Source organism: Hakea prostrata, unplaced genomic scaffold (assembly GCF_041222555.1).
Source record: "Hakea prostrata isolate BN-2017 unplaced genomic scaffold, UWA_Hpros_2 contig_155, whole genome shotgun sequence".
NCBI lineage: Eukaryota > Viridiplantae > Streptophyta > Magnoliopsida > Proteales > Proteaceae > Hakea > Hakea prostrata.
The window spans coordinates 1-8,824 of NW_028291274.1; the positions used below are offsets into that span (position 1 = coordinate 1).

The window sequence follows — 8,824 nt, forward strand, 5'->3', positions numbered from 1 at the left end:
AAATAATCCAAAAGCGTCAGAAAGAAAGGCTTCCACGACAACATTCTAACTACATTAATAACTTCAATTCCAGTGAACTATCTTCAAGAGAATACAATATCCAATTTAATAGTTCAGTGTAATACCCTCTATAGACAACAGTTGCAAACACAAGCAGCATGGTTAAATTTGTTGAGCTAAAGAATTCAAGAATTTGAAAAAAAAATCTATGCTGGGTCCTATATAGCTGAATCTGCTGCTTAAAGGCTATGACTCCAACAATTTTTTCTGTTTCTTCCCGTTTAAAATGTTAATCAATCTAGCAAAAGAAACATCATCTAGCAAAAATATAAACACGTACGTGGTGCAGCAGAAATAAAATTTGCATGCAAGGCCCAAAAGAGAAAAAGCCCAGGAGCCAGAGAGAAGAAACTAATGAAGAGGGACAATTAATATCAAACAGACAAGTGAAGAGGGACTGAGTAAGATACCTTATCAATAAGGAGGCATTGTCTGATACATTGTACGAGGTGGTACCCTTAGCACCGGCGATATTCCTGTAGCAAGGTGTTGCTGACTTGGATATGCAGCAGACAACCCATAGTGCCCAGTCTCCGGATAACCCCCAGTGGGCATACCAGCCGAACTCGTTGGCGGCAACCGATACAAAGATGATGTGACCACCACCCAATCCACCATAGCCGCCCGAAGTAGGCCCACCATACTGTGAAGCACCACTATATGGACTCACCACTCAAGCTTGAACCATAGCCACCTCCTGTAGCACCCAAAGAAAAAGAAGGAACCTGACCCCCAACGGAGGACATCCCAGAAGGACCCATTGATGACTGCGGGCGAGTTCAGATTGTGATAGTGGAGGCTACCCTATGGAGGTGGTCCCTAGTGGGCACCGGAAAAAACCACCATAGGAAGAAAGGCCAGCCGGTAAACCACCATACTGAGAAGTCAGTTCCCGGCATGGCAGTCGGTGGAAAAGCCAAGTCCATCTCCAGCGACTTCTCCTCCGGGGACATTATTGGGGGCCTGAACTCCTCCAGCACCCACTGCAACTTGGCGGGTTTAGGTAAGCCCTCTTCCCTTCAATCGCATATTTGCAAATTAGTTGATACCCATCAATTGTCTTGGTGGAATCCACAAGGAAGCCTTCGCACCCTCAGGAGTTTTGTACACAAACAAAGCCAAACCCTCTAGACTTCCCAGTCTGCTTGTCGAAACCTAATGGCCCTTCTTCTATCTCACCATACGAAGAAAAATGAGCTAAAAGACGATCAGCCGGCATATCTGGCGGAACATTCCCAACATAAATCTTCCGCATTGAGACATCAACCGCCTGGGGCCTGATTAACGGTTGATCCAGAATTCCCGGCAGCCGCAAGCTGAGTAACCGTCATCCGACCATCAATCTTCTTGCTGGGCTCCTTCAACGCTAGCATAGCACCATCGATGTGCTTAAAAGTGACAAAGCCATAACCTTTGCTCTTACCCGTATTCTTGTCAAGAATTACCACGGCTTCTTCAAGATCACCGTATTGTGAGAACAGAGTACGAAGGCCTTCGGTGGTTGTGTCCCAACCAAGACCACGGATGAAGAGCTTGCGCTGCGTTGGATCGCTATCAGCGATGGCACGAACTGCATCTAGAACGTCCAAGTGAAGAACAACGGCGTCTTGAAGGATGTTGAGGAGCTGCTCTTGAGTGAAGGATTCGATAATCTTACGAGCATCTTCCGGCGTTAATCTCAAACCTGAACCGGCGTCACCGTTCTCGTCGGCTTTTCTCTTTTTAGTCACCGGATCCATGGTATCCAGGGCGGAATTGCAACGAAGGAATTCGTTTACTCAGAAAACTGCAGTCCAGCAGCGATATTGTAAACTGTTCAAACCTAAACCCTAACCCTAAATTCCAAAATTCCCAAAGAAAAAAACAAAAACTTAACCGTTCTCTACCGAATAGATAGACCCTGCGTTTATATATAAATAGAGACTTCTACTCCCGTGGTAGAAAGAATATGATAAGTTGTCGTTACACGTGCAATGCGGAACTTCTAGTAAATGGGCTTAAAACATCTTCAAGGCCCAAATCTGAGTGACTGAAGGCCCATCAGTCGTTCAGCTGTTTTTCTTCTTTTATGATAGTAGAAAGTAATTAAATTTTCAAATCTGTTATAAAATAAAGATAAAATATAAAATACAAAGAAGAAAGACAAAAAGAGTTCAATCAGAACTAGTCCATTCAGTTGAGTGCATTACATATTTATAATGGAACTAGCATCTGCTCTGATATGATAATATCAGAGTCTACAAAAAAATACAATATGTGATTCTCACACACAATAAGATAATCTTGATATGGAATGATAGATTGCCACTCAAGATAAAAGGTACATAGAATGGAAATATTGACTGCCAATATTGTGTAATGAGATGGTTGTGATCTTCACCAATACTGCATCCTGAGGTAGTTGAGATATTCAATTGAAAGTACAATCTCTTTAAGGTAATAGGCATCCATAATAAATATTATTTATAACACTTCCCCTTTGATGTTCATCAATAGATAATGTACCTCGTTAAAACCTTACTAAGAAAAACCCTGTGGGAAAAAATCTTAGTGAAGGAAAAAGAATATACATATCTAAATAATACGTATTGGTAGCTGTCTCATTAAAAACCTTACCAGGAAAACCCAGTGGAGCAAAACATTGGTTAAGGGAAAAGAGTGCAGCACGTATTTTACTCCCCCTGATGATAACATCATTGAGTATCTTTAAGTACGCACATTCCAATATCATATACCAGCTTCTCAAGATTTGAAGTATGCAACTTTTTAGTAGATAAATCTGTCAAATTATCACTTGAATGAGTTTGTTGAACATCGATTTCAACATTTCATTGAAGGCCATGAATTGCGTTATGCATGCAGCATAATCTTTATATAATATTGTTGAAACTCCTTCTTCTAGTAGAAGATCGCATGCTTCCTAAATGTGTTGGATCATTGATATTAACCAAATATAAAATAGCTAATATTCATTTGTGAATAAATAACATGTTTGAGATATAGTTTTATATAGATCAAATAAATATCATACATCTGCATAATAAGTAAGTTAATATCCACATTCATAAAATAATATCATGTTAATAATTTCTCGAATATACTGAAATATATGTTTTATAACATTTCAGTGTCTTCGTATTGGAGAATAAATAAATCTTGTTAATATACTTATAGAAAATGCTACATCCGATTGTGTATTATTAGCAAGATACATTAATACCCCAATTACACTAAGATATGGTACTTCATGACCAATAAATTCTCCACTGTTTTATTGGGGTTAAAATGAATATTTCTTTATATTGAATGATCTCACAACCATTGGGGTACTCAATGAATGTATTTTATCTAGATAAAACCGCTTCAAAATATTCTCTATATAAGTTGATTGATAAACGAATATTTCATTCGTCAAATGCTCAATTTATAAGTCAAGACAAAACATTGTATTTTCAAGATTTTCATTTCAACTTTCTTCAAATAATCTGCTGCTTTTAGAAATTCTTCAGGAATTCCGATGATATTTAAGTCATCTTCATATACACTTATTAAAATCAGATCCATATCCTTTAATAAAAACACAATAATAAAATTGGATCATTTTTATATTCTTCATTTAGTAAATATTCACTAAAGAAGTTATATCATATATGCCATAATCATCTCTGAAACCTTATTGAACAAACTTCTTAGAAATTTTTATGTGCTTCAGGCATTTTGAATCCTTCAAGGATTTTCATATATACTTCACACTCGAGTGAACCATATAAATATGCTGTAATAATATCCATTAGACGCATGTCAAAATTTTCATATACTGCTAGATTTATAAGATATCTGAAGGTGATTGCATCCATCACACGAAAACATGTTTCCATGTAATCAATGCCAGGCATCTACGAAAATTCTTGTGCCATAATTCATGCTTTATATATCATGATTTCATTCCTTTTCTCATTTCATTTTTCGCAGAAAACTCAATTGTACCCCACTGGCTTTATACTTTCAGATGTTGGACTACAGGTCCAAAAACTTTATTTTTCAAGCGAATTCAATTCTGCTTGAATTGTGTCTCTACATTTTGGCCAATCATTTATTGATTTATATTCATCAACAAATTTATGTTCATGATCCTCGTCTTGTTGTATTATTTCAACAATAACATAATATGTAAAAATGTTGTCGACAACTTTATCTTTTCGGTTCCATCTTTTTCCTACAATGACATAACTAATCGAGATCTCTTCATTATTTTTAGGTACCTGAACCTCTTCTGGGGTTTTATAGAAAGTTATGTCTTTAGGATCTTCATAATCAATTGTCTCTATATTATGACAATCTTGATCATTTGCTCCTTTCCTTTTCTAGGATTTTATCCTTGGAACCGATTGATCTTTCACGTTTTAAACGTGGTTTAATTTCATTTGCACTAATAGATTGTCTTGTTGGGACATCAATTCTAATTGGAACATTTACAGCTAGAATATGAGATTTAGTAACTCTTAGCAGGTCAGCAAATCTGGCAGTTGATTCATAATATTTATTGCATTATCCTTTGAACTTCAAGTTCACAGTGCTCAGTGCAATGATCTAATGAGATAATGTTAATGCATACAATCAATCTCTTTTTCCAACTTTTTATTCACTCCCCCTCATGTTGAAAAAACTAATTCATTAAATAAATCTCCTATCATTGGTAATATATTAAAGTATATAAGGAGATTCATATCCAACATATATTCCCAGCTTTATTTGGGAACTCATTTTTGTGCGCTGTGGTGGAGTAATTAGAACATAAGTCGCACATCCAAAAAATTTTAAGATGATAAATATTTTGCTTATGACTATAAGTCAATTGTAATTGTGAGAATTTATGACAACCTTTTGGCCTGATGCATACAAATGATGTTTTGTTCTCATAAAAAATGGTTTAGCTATTAATTGGAGACATTTAATAAATAATTTTACCAAACCATTTTGGATATAAACATGAGCAACAGGCTATTCAACTGTGATCTCAGTTTTTATACAATAATCATAAAGCCTAAGATGTAAATTCACCAACATTATTAAGACAAACTATCTTTATTTTATAATCCATAAATTGTGCTCTTAATCTAATTTGAGCAACAATTTCGCAAATACCAAATTAGGAATTCATAATGAACATACATGTGACCATTTTATAGATGCATCTACTCAAATCGTATATTATATGAATGGTCCACATGATGGGTGAATGGGCCCATATATTTCACCCTGTGTACGTTTCAAAGATATAGAATGTTCAATCTCAACTTTAGCTGGTGAATATCCAATAATAAATTTCTCTTGAGAACAAGCAACATAAGAAAATTCATTTAATTGAAGAATCTTCTGGTTATTCAATGGATGACAATTGAATTTTCAATAATTTTTCGCATCATACTTGATCCGGGATGGTCCAACCGGTCATGCCAAATAATAAAATTATTGGAATCAATGTTCATTTGATTTACCCAAGCATGTGTTTCAACCATGCGATATTCGTGTAGTATAAATTAAGAGAAAATATCTAATACATTTGTATAGATACTCACTTTTACCATTATTTGTAGTCTCAATCTGATAATCATTTTGGCAAATAGCTTCAAAACTTAATAAGTTTCTTTAAGACTTACTACAAAATAATAAATTATTCATAGCCAATTTTATCTTTCAGATAATAATAGATTAGCTCTTTCGGAGCTTCCAATCAATGTTGTACTACCGATTTTTATATGAACATTGGCTTCCGCATCATCAAATAAGAGAAATATGTATATTTTTCTCTCAGTATAATATGCGTCACAGCATATAAGAGAATATTCACATTCTTCATCAAAATGAAACAAAATATATTAAAAGATATATAGAAAGTCAATAAAAAAATTATAGAGGAAAAATATTAAATTTAAGATAAACTAACATATGAGATGAGATTAGAAGAGAGAAGAATTACAAACTAATATAATATTATTTTTATTTTTATTTGAATTATACTAACATAATCAAATCTTCAACTATTATCTTTAAAGGAGTTTATAGCATCTAGATGTGTAGTATCTGTGAGGCCATCAAAATCATCACTTTAATAGGCAAAAATTGCTCAAGTATCATGATTTTGGAAAATCCAATTTATCTCAACATTATTTTTATTTCTTTAATGAAGGTTTGACAAAGCTTAATTAAATATTGTGGAGTACGACAGATACATGTCTAATGGCTTTCATACTACATCGGTAACAAATATTATCTTCACTCATTTAATAGTTATGTTGAGAATCCTTCTTATCCTCTTATTTATTTTCATAATAATGATGGTAATTATTTCGTCATTTGCCTCATCATTTTCCACAGTCATGATCATAATTTTAATTTTGCCTTCTTTCAGGCATATCATGAATGGTTGCATTCACTTCAGAGAATGGAACAGAACCAATAAGACGAGCTTCATGACTTTTCATTAATAGTCCATTATTTTACTCAGCCTCAAATAGGCATGATATCATTCAGAGTATTTCTTAAAACTCCTTTTGCAATATTACAATTGTAACAATAAATCTGAAACTTGAAAATTTGTTGGCATATTTTCATGAATAATATTTTCTCCTTATAATTTTAATAGATAATTAATTTAAAAAACTACATAACTGTATTTATTTACAGTTTCAAATCTTGCAGTTTCAAATCTTGCAACTTCATGTGTATCTGCAGAACTATATTCATGTATTCTTTTACAGTTTCAAATCTTGCAACTTCAAGTGCATTTAACAATATTTGTGGTGCAAGCCTAATAACCACTATATACAATAAATAAAATCATTATTGGTTAATGACAAACCTCAACAGTTAAAGCAACCTAATATTTTAATTGATTCTTATATTCAATAAAATACATACCATTTTTTTCACGATGCACTTACATTATAAGATTGACAAGGTAAATTCCATTGTTTACAAAAACGTGCAAAGAAGTCGATCATTCTTTTCACTTTGGAATAGAAAACATAATGATACATAGTCTGCTGTCTTTCTTCTCAAAACGCAATACTTCGAGCGGAGTCGTTCACAATTATTTCAAGCGGAATCGTGCTGATAACGTTTTACAAAATAAAGAGAAAATATAGAATACAAAGAATAAAGACAAGATGAGTTCAATCAGAACTAGTCCATTCAGTTGAGTGCATTACATATTTATAATGGGACTAGCATCTTCTTTGATATGATAATATCAGAGTCTACAAAGAAATACAATATATGATTCTCACACACAATAAGATAATCTTGATATGGAATGATAGATTGCCACTTAAGATAGAAGGTGCATAGAATGGAAATATTGACTGCCAACATTGTGTAATGAGATAGTTGTGATCTTCACCAATATTGCATCCTGAGGTAGTTGAGATCTTCAATTGGAAGTACAATCTCTTTGGGGTAATGGACATCCATAATAAATATTATTTATAACAAAATCATAGTATTATCATACTACTATTATATTAAAGTACATACTTTTATTAACAACAAATGTTTAATTGGACACAATTGTTCAATTATTCTCCTATAAAGACTTTTCATATGATCATTTAGGACCATTTATTTTAATTATTCTTTAGGGCTAAATTGTCCATTTATTTTTCGGTTAAGTTCTTTATTTTTAGTAGTCTATATTATCCTATTTCTCCACTACAATTACTTATCGACTAAGTATTAGAAAATAGGTATTTTGATTATTACAAAGGAGAAAGATGGACATTGCCAACTGACTCTTCCCTTACCGACAAGGTTTTGTTTTTTCTCTTTAGCCTCCACGATGTTGAGCAATTTGCTAACCGCTCTTTCGAAAAAATTTCTTCCATGCCCCTTCCACCCTTCTCTCTGATTTGACATGGGAAAAAAATATCATTGAACCAGGTCTGTCCTTGGTTCAACCCTCAACCCTGGTCGGGGGCGAACCGACCGATTTAGGTTCGAGCGAATCGGGTTCGATGATGGCATGTTAAGGAAGAAACCTTACACGATCAGCAGGCAAACACAAGTCCATGATTCTCGAGATGAATAACTCTTCAAAGAGACGGTTATCAGCACTCATGGGAGTGGGTGATCGTGCCAACTTGGATAACTACCACGCCCTAGCATCAAGATCGTGCAATCAAGGGAAGTTGTCCATTACCCCACTAACGGGTCTAACCATCAAGATCTGACGGTCACCAGTAGAAGGCACGTACGAGTTCAACGAACAGGATTAAGAGGTAAACTCTATATAAGTCCAAATCTACATACGAAGAAGGTATCTGAATCGTATTCCCATTTTATGTATTCATACTTTAGCTCTACAGCTAGTCAGAGCCTTTGTGATCAGTTCATTAACTGACTTAGCCATCGGAGGTGGACTCCCGACCACTACGGTCAAGTCACATCTGACGATTGTTTTGCAGGTCATTCTCAAGTGATCTAAGGGCTGAGCAGATTCTGGACGCATCATTTGGCGCCGTCGTGGGAAACGCTTCAGAAAGTCATGGCTACCAAGTCAGCAACAACAGTAGTTGCGGCGGCTTAGCAAGAGGCTGACATTCAATTTCTTGGAGGGAACAATCCAGAAGATATCCCTGTAGGAAGTCGTGCTTGTGAAGTACGAGAAGATGGAGGACAAGGGGGTAATGATCAATTAAACCCTCCAAATCCTCTCCAACAGCAGTTGGATCAAATGCAGCTCCAATTCTTGGAAATGAACCAGACG

The 8,824-nt window shown here is 34.8% G+C and overlaps 1 pseudogene; it reads right to left on the minus strand.

The window, feature by feature from the left end:
• Window positions 1–474: 474 nt before the first annotated feature.
• LOC148998752 (UBP1-associated protein 2C pseudogene) lies at window positions 475–1,935 on the minus strand (annotated as a pseudogene).
• Between the last annotated feature and the right edge of the window lie 6,889 nt (window positions 1,936–8,824).